The sequence below is a fragment of the Condylura cristata genome, unplaced genomic scaffold (assembly GCF_000260355.1).
Source record: "Condylura cristata isolate star-nosed mole 26May11 unplaced genomic scaffold, ConCri1.0 scaffold00033, whole genome shotgun sequence".
Classification (NCBI taxonomy): domain Eukaryota; kingdom Metazoa; phylum Chordata; class Mammalia; order Eulipotyphla; family Talpidae; genus Condylura; species Condylura cristata.
In genome coordinates, this window is record NW_004567134.1 from 846127 (window position 1) to 865289 (window position 19163).

General features: G+C 37.4%; 1 protein-coding gene across 8 annotated transcripts in view; it reads right to left on the reverse strand.

The window, feature by feature from the left end:
• The window catches only part of RBMS3 (RNA binding motif, single stranded interacting protein 3), a 900805-nt gene that overhangs the window by 602481 nt on the left and 279161 nt on the right, over nt 1-19163 (reverse strand). The window lies entirely within an intron of this gene.

Below are 19163 nucleotides of genomic sequence, written 5' to 3' on the forward strand. Positions count from 1 at the left end.
GACTCACACCTATTGCTTGAAATGTTCCTTTTATATAGATTTCCCCAACCCTTTCTTTCATGCATGGGGTTTGGATCAGACATCTGGTCTCTTTCTCCTGGACTATATCACATCTTCATCTGCAGTACATTTGCTGTCTCAAAGTTAACATGCTTAAAGCTATTTCATTATCCTTACTTCCAGATCATTCCCAAGTACCTTCCTCCAGACTCAGTGCCATGTATGCTGGTGACCATTTTCTGGTCTCTTATATTTTACTATTTTCGTATCTACCCTGACTTGGGCTTAAGCTTAGCTTTCTAAATGTTACCTTTCTGTGCCACTGCATCTTACAAAATACTAGTAATCAATTCAAAGCATTCTTTTTCTCAATTAAGCAAGCTGTAGTAGCTTCTTTCTTATAACTCTGTCAAGATCCTTACAGATTTGCTTGACTGCCTCTTAATTTATTGTTATGCTTTGGAGATGACTTAATTTTCCGTGCTAAATATTTGTGCAATGAACATCAACCCATGTACTCAAAAGCATTAAAAAATGCCTACCCCCCTCAAATATAAACCTTTCCTATGTTATTCGAAGAACAAACACTTCACAAACACTGACACACATACATGCATGCACAGATTGTAAAGAAAGGTTTGAAATCATATTAGAACACTACTCTATAGGTTAAAAAAAAAAAAACTTAATGTCAGTTCCACCAGTCAATATATCCATATTCATTGATTCAGTTACTGTAAAGAAATAGCATTATTTATACAATCTACTCCCTACTGATAGAAATTTAGGTAGCTTACAAGTGAAAGCAGTACTGCAATAAGCACTTGCGCATGTAATCTGTAACCCCCTAGCAGACTTTCTAGAATTAGACTTTCTGGAAGTATAACAAGACATGTCATTTTCATAATCTTTGTACATCAACCTACACATTGACATCCTCTTGAGTATCAGTACTGAGGTCAAGTGGCTGTCTTCCTGTACCTCCATCTACCTGGATTAATAAGAGATATTTACCTTTTGAAAAGTTTAAGGGCTGAAAATGTCTCACTGCTAATTTGGTCATCATTTTTTCAACCATTAGGGACACTTTTAAATGCCTAGTAACTGTGTCTATATCTTCATTTTTTTTTTTGTTTTCCCTTTTATTATATAGTATCTGATTTTTCCTGTACTACTTCTTGAGTTATAGGAACATATTTTATATCTAGAGTATTAAAATTTTGTTTTTTTTTAAAGTGCTTATTTTTTTTTATATTGTGGTTCAGCTTTGTTGGATGAAGACTTATAAACACTGCTTTAATCAAAATGTGGAAATTTCATAAAAACAAAAAAGAATTTACATATACCATTCTTTTTGTTTATTGTTTATGTCTTTGGAATGAAGCTTATAAAGCAACGCTCTGAACAAAGATTAAACAATTATTCACTTTATTCTTCCCTGACCTCTGAAGGCCTTTCAATAATTGCTATTCCCTGAATATCCATCTATATATAGCAAGTTTATCTGTTTCAGCTAAGTTGGTTTTCTCTCTATATTTTCTCCTTCCAATTCTAACATTTTGTTTATGTTATATCTGTTATATCGTGATTCTATTCCAAAAGGGACACACCCTTCCAAACCTCCCTCCCTTAACCAAGTGTGCATTTCTCAATTGCTTGTCACCTTAAGATTGACCTAAGACTCTTCTCCTTCATGAAGCCTGTTGCCAAGCAATGTACATCCTCTCCCTGGACTTTCACTGTTACATAACCTAGCATCTGATTACTCCTCTTTGCTCTACATGTCCCCTCTGTTTCTGCAAAGGAATTATCAACTTCTGAAGAGCATGGACTGCATTATAACCTTCTTCTGTCTTGTCTAACAGTTGTAACCTGAGAATGGGCTCCATGATTATGCATTAACACATTTTATTCTATATGCTCCAATTCCCAGTTTCAAATCCCTTCTTAATAACTATAGGATATGAAACAAATGGAAACATTTCAGCACTGCCATTCACATAATTCAACTGTACAAACAGTGAAAACTCCTCTTCCTCTTCAAAATTGTCTTGAGAACAAACATATACAAAAGAGTGGGAGAATACAGACATACTCAGAAGGCAGATGGTTGTTTCTTTGTTAAGTCAAAGTTGATTTGGTTGTTTCTTTGTTAAGTCAAAGTTGTGTGTAAGTAGGAAAAAGCTTGACAGTAAAAATGCCAAACACTGTCAGGAAAATTTCACTTTATACTTTTTCCTAGTTTTATGTATCTTCAGAATCAAAAGTACAATAGTATTTTGAGATTAAAAAGGAATAAAGAAAACTACAAGAGAAGCACTGATCTGAATGAAGAAGTTTTATGAAACAGATGAGGAGTCTTTTTTCTGGTGCTAGTGAAATTATATCAAAGGGAGAGAAAATGGTAAAGTACTCAAGAAGTATTCTAGTAGTACTTGTTACTAGAGTTCAGCATATGGAACAGTAACTTATATTAGGAAAACTCAATCATTCAATAAATTGATATTTATTAGGTGTCTCCTATATTGCCAGAAAGAATTGGGAGTCATACAGCCTGATCACCTTTGACATGGTCCTTAAGTTTTGATGAATGATTAAAAGCTTGATGAATATAAACATTGTTTTCTTTCTTTCTTTCTTTCTTCCTTTCTTTCTTTCTTTTTTTTTTGAAAAATTAACATAAAGTTAGCTATCCTAATTGCAAGCAATTTTAAAGAATATTTGTAAATTCAGTTTTAAGCTGGAACAACTAAAAGAAAACAAAAATCTTTAATGCCCCAATGCATAGTCTGGAGATTTCTCCAGTTAAAAACCAATACCACACCCAGTGTCAGGGCTGGCCTCACTCAAAATATTTCCATACATGAGACTTAGTTCTAAGAAAGCAAAACCTAGCATTCTATAAGCTGTCTGCCAGGAAATGAAACCCTCCTCTCCTATAATTTAGTTACTTTAAGGGACAAAAGGCAACCTGGGAACATAAATGAGAAAAGCGCAAGTATTGTGAAATACGGCAATGTAGAAAAAAATGGACAATTTCCCAATAGAGTCATCTCAGACAGCAGGATGCGTTTTCTATGGAATGCTGAGGCAGGCTTGCATTGCTTTCCAAAACAAAACAATTAAAAAAATTCATGTAAAAAGTATGAGAAATATTGAAAGGAAATCTCTCTACATGATTTCAGTCCAGCCGACTGCAGAGGTGGATGCCGGAGCAACATAATGGAAGTGCAAAGAAATGTTTCAATGAATAGCATTGATCTGAGCTATCATAAGGATTTGTGCTCCATTATATTCATGTATCAAGTCAATTCTGGGCCTTTCAGTCTCCCTCTCTTGCCATTATCACTAATAACAATCTCTTGGAGTTAATGGTTCTTATTTATATTTTATCATCTTCATAATATGTTAATATATTGGCATTCCTTGCAGAATATTGAAACACATTACTACTAGTCTGATATTGATCACCAAGACATTCTCATTAAATAACTAAAGATCCCTGTGATGGGAAGAAATATCAGGAAACCAGATTGTAAAAGGTAAGGAACCCCTGAGGAAATAATATTAAAGCAAGTTCTAGAAGAGAAGACATGAGACCTACCACAACCATTCTTAGAGACTCCGTCCTTTCACTGAACCCAAACATTGGCTTCATTTCTGATTATTAAGTTCCTTTTCCAGGCTTAACAAAAAATTATTTAATTTGCACTAACTATATACAAAGGATTTTAAATAGTCGAGGACAGTGAATTCTAGTCATAAAAGAAGAATGTGTGAATGTGGTTTCGGTGTGGTGAACTAGGCACCAAGCTGTCCATCTCCAACACATCAAAGTTAAAGAAAAAAGTCATGCCAGCAGGTGTGTGTTCAAGAAATGTGCGGGCATTGCTAAGAAAGTATGCAGAAGTCGGTCATCAAGCTTTGAAAGGTGTGATTAAGTTCTATGAAATTGAAACATATGAAGGAGAATGAAATGACATGCAAAAATAGCTTTAGTCTAACTCCTCTTACAGAAAGAACAGCTTATTGAGACTATATGATGTACTTTTTTTTTTTTAAAGATTTATTTATTTATTCGTACAGAACTGGGGTTCAGGCCAGAGATGTGGAGGGTGAGAGGATTCACCAGAGACAGAGTGGGAAGCAGAACAGGCAGATCGACGAAGTACACTGCTGAGGGGAGCAGCGGGCGAGTCAGGAGAGGTCTGCCTCGCCATGTGGTCGCCTCCGGGGCAGGCGGGAATCGAACTCATGCGGAAGTGGCTTAAGCTTCTTGGTGCTGTGCTTTAACCCGCTGCGCCACCAGGGAGGGCCTGATGTACTGTTTTTTTAGACAAATTTCAGAAAAGACTTCTTACAACAAGCCAACACATGAGGGTTAAGCTGAAATACAATTTTGAATTCTCCCCCAGGTAATCATGTTAAGAAAAACTTCCTATGCCCAAACCCTTGGAATAAAATATTTGTTCATGGACAAAAATGTCTCAGAGAAATTCTGATCTGTTGTGAGATTGGGGCTGATGAAGGCTGTCATTCTCTGTTAGAGCTGCCCTTCCCACTAGGAAGCTGATGTGATGGTCAAGAGCTCAACCTGGAACCCAAGAACAGCTTATGTGAAACGGATGAATAATGACTGAAATGGCAACAAGTACTGGGGTGACAATAATGGTGTCGCAAGGACATGAGACATTTGTGTGTTCTGGGAATGTGAGGGGTTCTCTTTCAGCTAACAACTCAGTTAGAATCTTCATCTTATCACCATAAGGAGCAGATTAAAATCCTTATCACCAAAACACAAAAGGTAGTCCTAACCTATAGGATCCAGAATCTTAACATTAGGAATCCAAGCAGAAATGCCAATTCTTACGGAATAAGAAACTCATCAGTGTTTTCATTGTTTGAAAGAAAACAAAGCACTTAGAGGATTGCAGATTCAGTTTTCAATATCTTGTGTAAATATGGTGGCATTATTCACATGTCCCTTCATGGGCAACGCTTGCATAAAAGTTGGTGCAGACATACAAGGGACGATTACTATGACAATAGCATGAAGTTATCTGTCTAATGACCTGGTGAGAATGCACAGAGTAAACAAGTGGTGAGGAAGCCTGTTTAGCAAGATCTTCTATATCATGGATTTGACCATATATTTGTGTGAATATAAAGAATGATACAGAAGGACATATATTTTTGTTACCAGCACTGATGACTTCTGTGTTCTTGACAAATATTGTGGGATGCCATCAGAGACTACATAGCTTTCATTCTATATCTTGAATCGTTTCAGTAGATACAATGAGTATGGGTTACTTTGTAATAGAAAATTTTATTAAATGTTGGGGATTTAGAAAAAAGCAATTTTCTATAAAGGGTAATTGGAATCTTAATGCATAAAAAGAATGTGATAGAAGAAAGAAAGGCTAAACAAAATAAGAGAATCACTTCAACTTGGAAAAATCAAGAGAAGTCCAAACCAAAAACACAGTCGATCCTCATAGCTACAACTGGGCTCTTGTTTTCATAGACTGCGTAGTGAGGAAGGCTTTGAAGTTTACATCAGAATCCCATTTTTTTACTGTCTTTATTATTTTAGAAATATCCTATGTCTGCTTAGTAAATTCTAAAGGACTTCATTGAGTTATTTTTCCAACATAGTAATTTTTTTCATTCTTATTTGATTGTCAGTGTTGTGATTTAAATATTTTGAACTAAAAAGATTTGTTTCGTTTGCTTTATTTACTTTAAAAAAGGACAGAATTATTAGGAAAAGAAGAGGAAGATGCTTGCATAGCCGCAAGAAGAGCTCCATCATGAGCTCACTGAGTGACCAGAATAGGCCATGGGGACAGGATGATAGAATATGTTCTGTCTGAATAAGCAAGATAGGTAAAAAAAAAAAAGGCAGGTCTGGTATTTAGACCACTTCCTAGCCACTTAAGCTAAGTTTTCCTGTTGATATTGTCAACCCAAGAAGCGAAGCCACATCTACAAGCTGATATTCTTGGCACCGGCTTGGGAAGGGCCTCTCAATTCCCTCCAAACCACTACTAATACCACAACCATTCAGTCTTGATCTATGTGCTTATTCTCATTCTCAAGCTCCAAATATTGGCTACTTAGACTCTCTTTGAACCCCACATATTCTGATTCTTTTGCCAGCATCATGAAATAATAAGACTGCAGAGGTTTTCTTTTCATTTTCCTTTATTTTTTCAATTGTATTTCTAACCTGGCTCACCATCTACTGTCATGGCATATCAAACTAGCTAGGAATATAATCCAAATCCATTATTAGGGTATCCAATCCTCTAGTTTAGATACCTGGCTTGGTTTGTGGGGATGGGAAACTGGGCACGAGAGAAATAGCATCAGTCTATACATGTAAAGAAAATACTTCGAGAAGACTAATTTCTGGGACATAGAATGCTTTTTAACATAAAACATGATAGAAGTTAAAGATGAAACTAACAAATCTGGTTGAAAAGTTATTGCCTTCAGCAATGGAGTAAAGCTTGAGACACTCACAACAATACAGGGTAATACCTATAAGCCTGAAAACCTGCCACATGCACTCAGTCTTAAGCCAGGCACTCTTCTGGACACTGTAGAGTACTCATAGGTGAAGACTCTGAGACCCTAGTTTTTGTGGGGTTCACAGACTAACTCTGACACATATGTGATAATGAAGAGTGAAGTTTTGTTCACAAGAGGAAAAGTTAATTTACAACCAAAAAAAAGTGAAAACTCAGGGCCTTCTAGTGGTGCAGCGGGTTAAAGCACAGCATTAAGAAGAAGCTAAAGCCACTTCAGCATGAGTTCGATCACCGCCGGCCCCTGAAGTGACCCACATGGCACAATAGACCTCTCCTGACCCACTCACTGCTCCCCTCAACAGTGTACTTTGTCAGTCGGCCTGATCTACTCCCCACTCTGTCTCTAGTGAATCCTCTCACCACCCCTGCACCTCTGGCTTATACCCTACTTCTGTATGCATAAATAAATAAATCTTTAAAAAAAAGGTAAAAACTCAATTCCACTCTATCTTGGAAATAAATTTTAAAAGGGAAAAAGGAAACAGCAATAACTGGAATATTAACAGGGGGCTGCAATATAAGGGACCAAAAAGGAGGATACAGAAGTTTAGGAACTAAAAAGTATGGGGGGGGGGAAGAAAGCAAAATCATAACAGAAAGCTTGAGAGTAGGAGAAAGAAATTCAGCAGGAAAGTTGAGACAAGTAGAATGAAAACAACCTAAGTGTCCCCAAAAGATGAGTGACTCAAGAAGATGTGGCATATATAGCTAATGGAATACTATTCAGCAATAAAAAATGGATAAACTCATGTTATTTTAAACAAGATGGATGGAGCTTGAAGGGATTATCCTACACAGACATAAGCCAGGAGAAAGATAAATATCACATGGTATTACTTAATGTAGAATATAGAACAAACAAAGAGTCAAACAACGACAAACCTTGAAATGAACCTTTGAAATATGGCCACAGTTCTGCATCTTTCAGAGAAGGGACCAGAGAGAGCACAGCGGACTCTGGTGGAGGATTATGGGTGTTTGGCTAGTGGCAGTGCTAAGGTGACGACAGTAGAAAGGGGAGAGCCTACATTGTCGGAACACTAACAAGGATGTAAAATGAAGACACTTCAATAAAAAAAAAAAAATTAAACACTGAGTTTTTAAATGAAGAGCCAGAACATTTCTATCATTTAAATAAAAGAATTAGCCCCCAAGAAGGACTATCTGGCCAAGACAGGGAGATATAAAAATACAAAGTCAATCAAGATAACCATCCAAAATGATACAAGGATGAAGAGTGGGTCATAGGGACTTGACAGAAAAGGTGGGTTATGTGTAATAACAATAGTTAACCTTTATTGGAAATGTACCGACCTCCACTCTTCAATGACAATGCTGAAATGGAGACACGATCTCCAGGTTCCCCCTTGCAGCATGTGCCTGACTGAGAGTCAGGGGCACAAAAACAGGCAGCAGACAAAGCCTCCACCCCACGGCTCCCTGAGTCCCCAGACACATTCATGCTCTCAAAGCTCACGGCTGGCTGGCTAGCCCTTCGCTCGCTCTGTGGAGTCTACGCCAACACAGCTTTGCTGCTTTTAGAACGTACATTGCTGTTTTCTCTCTCCCCATGTTCCCTCCCCATATCTTTTCTCCTCAGAACTATATAGATCTCTCGTGATTATATTTTTCATCATAACACAGATTTTATATGAGCATTTCGTGTATAGCAATTCCAAGCTATATGCTAAAATTAAATTCCAAATGCTGTCGGAAAGAAAGTCCTATTTTCAGTCAATCAGGCGTTTATCCAGGCCCTTTCTAAGAACTAGTAATGTGGAAGCCAAAGCACAAAGCAAGTGCTGGATATTACTGAGAGCTTCAACATGTGAGAGACCAAAAAAATGACTAAGTTGTTTGTCCTCAGAAGCACCAAGTGTTTTCACAAGATAATAAAAGTGTCAACTACATGATTCCTCCACTGCCAATTTCTATATTCACAGACAGAAACTTTTCCTAAAGATGATTCCTCGATTTTCACTTGCCAAACAACTCTTACCTTTTGCCATGGGAAAGGAAGGTGAGTAGTTAAATTCCAGGAATTTTCAAAAGTAGATTAAGCCCTGATACCCTTAGCCTTTCTATTTCTGGCTTCTTTTTTCTCTCTCTCTTTGTGGGGGCTTCTCATAAATCATTTCTTTTAAAGTCATGCAACTGTCATCCTTTCTTTTTGTTTTCTTCCATGTGATTGACATTCTCATCAATAAACACTCTGAGGATCATTAGACTCTCCACAGTATCAGCATTATGAAACTTTTGGAAAAAATCAGAATCAATAAGATTCCTAAAAAATTCTATCAAGAATAGCAAAGAAAAGGGAGTAGATGTCTAAGTTGTATGTTATATCAAACAATATGTCAACCTACATCAGATCATATGAAGAGAGGACTCTTGGAAAGAAATTAGAATAGTCACCCCTATTTTTGAAAGACATTATTTTTGCTACTAGCTAGCAGGTGTATACACATACACACACATAAATACATGTGTGAACATATACACATGTGCATACATACACACATATACATATATACTTAAAAGAATAGTATGTGTCTCTTGTAGAATACCCTGGACTCCATATTTTTCTGTGATTACTTAGCCTCAGGAAATATCAGAATCATTGAAACACTGAAATAATCTTTAACATTGCCAGGAGCGGGACAGGAGAGATAGAGAGAGGACAGAAAGATAAATCATCCTTGAATCTTTGATTATGCTAATGAAATTTGTCAAGATCAGATTATAGAAAGAACTGAGAAAAAAAATTGAATAGGTGGTCAATTCAAATATTGGGCAATGAAAAGAATTCATTTTTCAATGTTGGGAATTGAAATGCATTTTCAGATCTGAGCACATGCATGGCACCCTAGAGTGAACAAAAGTATTTATTGATTCAGGTGAGAGGAGCTGTCTGTGTGCTTTGGATGCTGATGGTTTTGGATAACAATGGAAGTGAAGGAATTCATTCTTGGTTTAGTGCTTGAAAAGCAGTGTCTTCAAGGTACCCAACCACTTTGCTACAGTGTTTTTTTTTTTTAAAGATTTATTTATTTATGCATACAGAACAGGCCAGAGGTGTAGGGACGGTGAGAAGTGTCAGCAGAGACAGAGAGGGGAGCAGAACAGGCAGATCAACAAAGTACACTGCCAAGTGGAGCAGCAGGCGGATCAGGAGAGGTCTGCCACGCCATGTGGGTCACCTCCAGGGCCAGGATCGAACTCATGCTGAAGTGGCTTTAGCTTCTTAGTGCTGTGCTTTAACCCGCTGTGCCACCAGGGAGGGCCCCACTACAGTGGTATCGTACGCATACTTGTAGAAACACATGTTCTCAAAGAAGCTCTGAGGAACCCCTAGATACCAACAAGGGTTATCCTAGGCGAAGAACCCAGGACACTGGGTAAGAGGGTAAAGTAGCATGCATGTAACAAATGCATGACCTTATTTAGAGACAGAATTTAGAAAGATTATGCCGTAAAATAAGTTTCATGTCAGTGATTTGCTGGCTGGCTATACCCCTTAACAAGCTTCTTTTTTCCCCCTCATTTGGTAAACAACCACACCAATTGCGTGATGGGGGTGGGGGTGGGAAATCTTTGAACCTGGCTCCCAGCTCTGGAACTCTCAGTTGTTCTTGCTGCCAAAGGTCAACCCAACGTGTCTGCTTTTGACATATTTTAGCCAAAGAATGTTAATGACATTCTGGGATACACTGTGCAGTTCTGCCACATGTCCCACCTCGGACATTTGGGATTACTAAAATACAGGACTACCCTGAATGCCAAAAGGCTACAACAGCTACAGATATGGCCAGAGTTTTAGACTCTTTGATCATTTGACCCACAGAAGACACTGAAAAATAAGAAAAATGTACTATCTCCCAAAAAGAAAGCTGAACCCAATTAATAAACATGTTCACATATCTCCAAAGCATACTGAATTGGCAAACATCTTCATTGTTTTATTTAGTCCTCTGATAATCTTTCCTGAGACCTTAAGACTTGCAGATTAGATTGTTTGACTTTGCAAGAATAACCATAGATGCAAGATGATAGTTCAGAATTCAATGTGCATGCAGAAATGGATATACTTGCACTCAGAGTTTGGGCACCAAGATTATTAAAATTTTGCAGTGTTCTATGGCAAAAGAAATAAAAATTGGAATGGAATGTGACTGCACTTCAAAATGTGTGTTGTCATGAGGGATGCAGACCTCTGGGAATGGCCAGAAAATATGGAGATTTTAAAATGCCCCGTGTTCTATTCCCAGTATTAAGGAAAATCACTAACCTAAGAGAAAATACTTCTATGTTCACTGACCTAGTCCCCCTGAATTTTCTCTGCCCTTTTTTGGGCTTATCATCAAAGCTAAACCCAGGAACATTGCCAACATGGAGTCAAGTTGTCCTAATAGATGAATAAGAAGTTTAAAGTCATACTTGGAACAAATTGAAAAAGAAACACCAGAATTTTATTCTTTTAAAAATACCTTGCCTACCTTAAGTTAAAACACAACATCCTATTTCTAACGGTGCAGGCTGTATTGCTGTTCATGACAACAGGCAAATAAGTGTCCTAGGGCCTGGAAGCCAAGATCAAGGTTTATCCAGGAGCTATTACAACATCCCCCAGGGACAAGCACCCAGGCAAAATGCACAACAAATTAAACATCTTAGGTATGTCATATAGTTTATATGTATAGTGTCCCAGGGGGGAAAAAAAAGCTTTGAAATATTAAGTAGATATGATGAGGTGGAATATTAGCAATAATGCCACAACTGTGATTCCCATCTTTACACACACTTCAAGTATTTCATCGACCGAAAGCTACTTGAGAGTTTTAAAGGATATGTGCTTGAATTTTATGTTACATAAAGTGAGATTCAAGATGCCATTGCACCATCTCTGTGAATGATGTTTTAAAAGGGACAACACTGGAGCTTATGGGCATTGGTAAAAGCTTAAAATATGACTCACATATATAAGAGGATCTTTCATGTTCTGGAAAACCAGAGAGTTGAAATTCTGTTTCCCATTCTCCTTTTCAAGAAATTGTTCTCAATCAGCAACAAGACAACAGTCCACTAGCTAAAATAACAACTCAAAAGTCCTCATTAAATTCAATAATGATCCACATACAATTCAAAAACTTCAACTGAGAAGGAGATAATCAAAATATCGCCTAGTGACCTGAGGAGGATATGTACCAATTTATTCCTCCTATGGCATACGATAGGAAAACTAATTATAAAACAAAGTGAATATCAGTTCCTTAAATGGCTACCACCATTATTGAGAATTCCATAATGTTTTTCCTCGATTATACTTAACTTTCCACATTACAGGCTACGACCAAAACTGTGAATATAATCTCGTCTAATTTTTGTTTCTGTTTATCATACATAAAAGCAAGATTCAGGATTCTGTACGCTTTCATTTCATAAGGGTACTGAGCAGGAGGAAGCAAAATAGAAAGTCCTTGCTTGTATGGTCTGAAGAAGTCATAACTTTCTTCCTACAATACCATATATGACAGTTACTTTAATATTTCATCCCCATGCTTTAAAGGCCAGCATTCAGAGAGTCAAAGGTTTGTAGTTTGAAGTTTTCAAACTTCAGTGAAAATAGTATATCTATGAAAGATTGTTATTACCATATTTAAACTGGCTCCTAGATTCATTTATGAAGTAAGGTTTTGGGGACCTTTAGATGGTAATCCTGCCTCCTTCATCTCTTCCTTCATCTGCCAAATATTGTGCATAGCTATTCAGTTCTTACGCCACCTATAGAGAAAAATTTAAATGATGGGTCTCCATGGTGGCCTAGGAGTTGAGTCTCAGTACTATCACCACCACGACAGCTGAGTTCAATCACCAGCCAGGGAGCCACATGGCACAGCACACCTCTCCTGTCTCACCTGCTGCTCCCCATTAGCAGCATATTTCAGTAAATCTACCTGTTCTGCTCCCCACTCTGTCTCTTGTGAATCCTCTCACCCCCACCTCTGTCCTCCACCCCAATTCGTCTACACAAAAATAAATAAATAAAAATCTTAAAAAAAAAAAAAAAAGTCAAGTGAGGTAAAGTCAAGCTATCACACCTTCAATCCAAAGTCTGGGGAAGCCCTAAACTTCACCCATTCTAAAGAGAAAACTTTAACCACAACAACAAAGCTGGCCATGAGGATGATAAAATGATGCCAGTCATTTCATGCCACCCCTGGGGGCTGTTCTCCACCTTCCCCCAGGTGACAGATGTGTTTTCCCAGTGCACTAGTTTCAGAGTGGTGAAGGATGCAGGGAGTCAAATTTGCCAAACCCCCAGCATGGTCAAGGTAGAATTTGATCTCTGTAGAAGGCACTGGGGACCTGAACTAAGTGGCAAAACTGGCTCAAACCCAGGTCACAGCCAATGTCACTAATGTCTCAAAGCAAGCTCATCTGTCTCAAAACTAGAGTTTTACATGTTGAGCATAAAAGAGCCCCTAGAAAGCCTGACCTAGAAAAATATTCATTGACACAAAACTTAGAGAATTTCCCCAAAGAAAAACAAGTTTTATCTTTTATTACCCATACTATTAAAGTTGCTACACTAAATTAGAAAATTTGATCCCCTGGGGGAAAAAAAAAAGAGAGAAATTTTGAAATGTGAACAAGGTACCTGCAAACATAAATTAGAAAGGGACAAAGTAAAAAGTAAAAACATATATGTAATCCAATTTATCTCTGCCCACTCCTCTATTCATCATTTTAAAAATTGCTTTTTTAACGTTTAAAATTCTTGAAACCAATACCCAACTCGACAGGCTTTATCAAGCTCTTGAAGACAATCATGTAATGATAATAATAATAATAATAAAACTTTGATTAGTGTAAATACTCCTAGAGATTTATAATCTGAAACATTGGTGACTATATTTTAGTAATTTTGCAAAAACATTAGGGTGAAATCACCTGCTATTAAATAGAAATCTCTTTACAATAACATCTTGAGTGAAGCACTCAAGAAAAAGGAGCAATGTTATTTCTCCTGATGTAAGTATGTGATTTTGAACACTGGCAATCCAAGAGCAATATTCATATAAAACTGAGTATCAGATTGTCAGGTATGTTAAAATCGCACCATGAGTTATTTTGCTCTGTATTACTATCTACCATGTTCACTGTAGGGATAAATGACCCCAACTTTGGCTGGTTTGTAGGTTTTGCAGTAGTAGATTTATTTTTTTACAATCATTCCACGGATCATGGTATCAGAAGACAGAAAAGCTGATATCATTTAAAATCACAGTGAGGGTATAATTTTGCTTGTGGGGTGGGCTCTACATACCACTGAAATAATGATATCTCCCAACTTTCAAATCCATTCAGTTACTATGTGTTTTGTAATTAAATGGCACTTTATCGTTTTTAAAAATGGTATCATATGTCTGTTTCCATTTTCAGAAAGCATATTTTTTAATCACATCCAAAATAGTTCAGCATTTTTCCCACTACTGCAAAAAATAGCAACATATACCCTCGACACACGTATTACAACACATGACTATATTTCTGCTCTTGGTCTCCCTTCAGCCCCATCTGTACTCTGGCTGTGCGACAGCTATAGCATAAAAACGTCTATTCTCACATGCTTTTGATATTACACTATTTAATCACATACAGCTGTGGCTTATGAGACTGTTACAAAACACAATTTTAATGTAGTACTCGAAGCCAATTTTGGATAAACATCAACCATTTACTCTGAATAAGAAGTCCGACACTGAAAAGATTTTCTTTTAAAGGAAAAGACTGGTTTCTTTAGAATTTGGCCGGAACATAATTGTGACGGAGTCTTTTCTCTGCCAAAAAGATTGATAATGTCAAAAAGGATTGTGTAAAATCATACTAGTGCAAAAAAAATGAAGCTTTCCAGAATTCCTGTAGCCAGAAAGACCTGGAATGAACTTATATCCTCTCTCTTTTTCCTCCCCTCTCTGTAAACCACCCCCTACCTCCAACCCTCCAATAGATTTTATTACTTCATGGGAGTAATTTGGAGTTATAATTGTTATTCTTTTCCAAATTAAAGGGGGAGGGAAAATGAAAGAAAAATTCTTTAGAAAGATACTCCTGAAAGACAGTATCACATCTACATGAACTTCTTATAAGTTTGGAATTATTCTGGAAGATAACATGAACTTTTTACATTTCTACTCCTTTCAAGTAGGCATAAAACAGTGTTGTGAAAACAATGACTACATTCTAGAAAAAACAATCCCAATGATACTAAAGATACAGGAGGAACATGAGGAAACAAGAAGGGAGGGTGGCCCCTTGCTTCTACTTTTGTCTAATTTAAAGTCAATTAAAATTCTATGCATTCTAAAATGAGACAAACAAGATTTATCAGTTTCATGATATCATGTTACCCCCCTGAAGCGAAAGAAATATTTGGAGTTGTACCTGAAAATTTTACTGCTGGAAGATTTTTAGAAAACCAGTTTTGTATGTTTCAGCCTTTCAAAGAAAAACAGAACTTGGGAGTTTTCAAGGCTGCTTTAAAACTGGCAAGTTACCAACTCTGGCTATCAATGCAAATCTGAGGCAGGAAGTACTAAGGAAATTCTAAACTATTCCCTCCCTCTGCAAGATTTTCAACATTTTTACGTGTAATAAGTGTGTTAAGGGGTTGTTTTGTTTTGCTTTTTAAGGACCTGAGCATTCATATCTTTACGAATATTCTTTGCCCAGTAGGAGCGTCTCTGTTTCCTCGCCTGTTGCCTGGGTCCTTGGATTTTCAAGTGTTTGCTCTCTCTGTGGCACAATCAGCTGGGCTCCAGTGAGACTTGGAGAGTCAGGCGGCCGTCCAGGCTGCAGACAGTTGGCAATACAGCCTGAAATCAGTGTGCAGTTGGTGAACTGCCCCTTACACTTGACCCCAACTTCACATCAGACTCTGCACACAACTGAAAACGACCAGCCAGAGAAACCCTGTGAGGGTCCCCAAATCTGGATCCCTTCTTTTCATGATCTTTTGGGAAAGCTGATGAGCAAAGGGAATGAAGTAAACTGATGGAAGGACAAATGATAGAAACTGAGTGCTGGGCTGATGGACAGAACACAGAGAAGTGGTCAGGGATAGAAAGGAAGACAGGACAAGCTCACTATATGCTCTTAGGCTGCTTTTAAAGTTTTATGAAGACGACTAAACTTTTCCAAATATCACACATGAGAGAATATCTGTTTCTCAACTGCAAAAGATCAATTCACCAGGCTAGGGCCATGTTTTACTCATTTTCATTTCTTAGTCCAACTAATTTGTTTTTCCAAGAAAATCCACCAAAGAAGTGCCACTGCAGATCGCATTTACCCTGGGGTCTCCTGAAGCAATTTCAACAGGTCGGGTGCTTTGAATGGGATGAACATAATTCTTGAGAAACACTAGATCACAACTCAATCAAACATCATTATGTATGCTAGCATTTAAGCTAATTAACTATTTCTGACCGACCCCCTTTCTGCAAATCCACTAACTGTTTTGAGTAACCTTCCAAAAATTTCAATACTATCTTCTATTTAATTGTGATGATATGTCACTACAATCCCTGTATTACTTCTCAACCAGATGCAATGTTCCTTTTTTTAAAATGGCTTCTTTTGGAAAAAATATTGGTCAGAAATTGACAAATGATAACTTTAAGTGTGTGGTCTAAGAGAGTGTGGACACTATAACACCACTGCTGTAAAGTATAATTACAAGTCAGCCACTAGATATCCATGCGTCTCACTTACATGGGTATTTTTCTAATATAACACATTTTAAGAGTTTGGAGACATGATTGAAAAGAGCAAAATATCTTTTTTCCAATTTTTTTTTTCTTTTTCAAGCCACAAAGCTAAATGATTGGTTTTAATATCATGAGAAGAACAGCAGAGAAGTCAGGAAAGTGTCGTAAGTTGTTCTAAAACTTTACTATGTACTGAGGGAATGGAAAACATTTTCATTTACTTCCAAATTCCATTTTGATTTTGTTTTATCTTAAGAAAATAACTACTCTACAGATTTTACATATTTAAGTTGAAAGAGAAATTATTTTTGCATTTTCTGAATGTATGGGACAGCAGACATTTTAGCTCTCTAAGATTCCATGAAGACTTTCTACCCAAAACAAATGTCAGCAAATAGCTTTTATGGAATGGTTAAAAAGCACCTGAATTTAGAAAACAGCATAAAATAATAGCACTGAATATGTCTTGCTGCAAACCACAGCATTTTATTTTATGGACTATAAGTGTTCTTTATATATTAGTATCAACTTCAATAATTACAGCATTTATTGGTGTAAACGTTTATTTAAATTGAGTTTTAATCACAAGTCAAGCCTAAAAAGACAGTGGGTTTTATGAATTACACCTAGATCTACCAAAGAAATATGAGCTCTGTGTATTTCCATCAAAATTATCATAGCTCCTATTTTGAAATATAATTATAAAAATGATGCTGAAATAACCCAGTAGATTTCATGTTTGTACTGAGGCATGAATGTTCATTATTCTGCAGTATTAACGCTGCCAGAAAGTTCATCACTTTATAAAATATAATTGTACATTGACCCTTTCTCCCTTTTCCTGTACACCCAAGTTCCAAAACAGGGCACGTTTTTATATCCTCCACTTCCAGGAATGTTATTAATGCTCTGTCATTTTAGAGCTGCTATAACAATATTCAACAACTTCACAGCACTGCCGAAATTTTACAACATAATAATCAATATGAGCTACCAGGATAGCCAAAGTAACTGATCTTAAATTCCCTGCCACCCTGATCTGATTACCCAAATATCAGCTTAGGTTGCCTAATGGATATAAATTCTAAAAATGTTCCAGAAGTTGATGGCTTTGACTAGCTTGAAAGTAACCAGATCCAGATGCTGTCTGTCTATACAGCACTAAACTACTACATAGGATCCCTAACAGGTTTATTTATTTATTTTTAATATTCCCTCTATATTTGATGGGCTTTGCTCTTTCCTCTCACTCTTCCGCCTTCCCTCTTACCCCAAATACACCACATCCTTACACACACACACACACACACATTTTTCAACAGGGTTGCTCACCCAAATCCTACGTCTTTAAACTAATGTAGAGGACATTTTTGTCCCTGACAACAGTTAAAAAAAAATCTCAAACAGAAAAGCAAAAGCTATATTTTGACCTAAAGTTTCTTTTCTGAATATACTTATGGGAGAAAAAAGAACGTGAATTTTGAAACATTTGGAAAAATTTAGACAAATGAGTAAAGGGGATGGAATGTCTGATATTTTTTCATGCAACCCTTAAGTTTGTTATTTTTGTTTCCTGGTGGGGGGAGTGAGTAATGACTATAAATTTTCCCTTTTAACTTGTCCTTGCTTTGCCATTTCCTTCAGGAAGGCAGGTGACATTCTCTATCCAATCCCCCAAAGAGTTAAAACTCAAGGCACTGGAGCAGGAGGGCTGGTCTATTTAAGCAGCAGCAGCAGCACAAACTAAATGCTCACAAAGGCAAAAAGCAATGTGAGTCGACCTTGGAGGGGCAGGGCAAATTTTAGAGCTCTAGAAGAAGAAAGGGGAAAAAAACAACGATCTTTACTATCACATGAAAAGTCTGCTGTCTTGTCTGGTTTACTAATAGGCATTGTTTGATGAGACAGAATAAATGAGAGATAACTACAGCATGAATTACCAAACCCTAATCACATCAACGACTCCTGGTGACAGCACAGATCACTCAGGCACGCCTTGTTCACTCTCAGCATATTTATTTATTAGAAGACACTGGAGTCTGGCTAATGCAATACAAAATAATAGCATCCATAAAGAAATAGAATCCATGCATTCAAGGTGGTAACTCTATCAATAGCTCCCCCCCATCAAGTCCAATTTAATTGACAAATTGGAGCTGTGATTTCACACCTGAGAGTCTTTCATGGCTGCACTACAGGATAAAGTTCACGGCAGGAACTGCCCACTGTTCAGGTCTGCGGGTTTGCCACTGGCCCCTAATGATCATCAGGACACACACAGAAAACCTAAAGTATTTAACCAATTCGCACCCATTAGCTACAATCAGCCCTTCTTAAGACCCAGGCCTCCGGAGGGCGATGAGTCCAGCAAAATCGAGCTTCTAAAAGTAAGGACATCTATTTTGAAAGCAAAGCTCAAAAATCCAATAGCTAGTCCCCGACACATCCTAGTGCTAAAGTAAAATCTGTAAGGCAAACAAAAAAAAATAAAAGCACAGCCAAACAAACTCCAAGAGACTTTAGTTAGCTCTCCTGTGCCTCTCACACTCAGCGATTAAAAGTTTGAGTCGGCCCCACCCTGCCATGTCCTATCCAGTGGGGAAAACCCTTTCAGAGCCACAAACAAAGAGCAGCTCACCAGAAAAGCCCCTGAAATTGTATTCTTGTGCCCGATAATCACTGTTGTGATCTCCTCTCTAACAACCCTGGCCATCTGCAGAGGGCTTTACGGCTATCAGGAACGTTTATACTGCCAAATAACAACAAAGGAACTCCAGTGAAACTATTATCTCTCCTT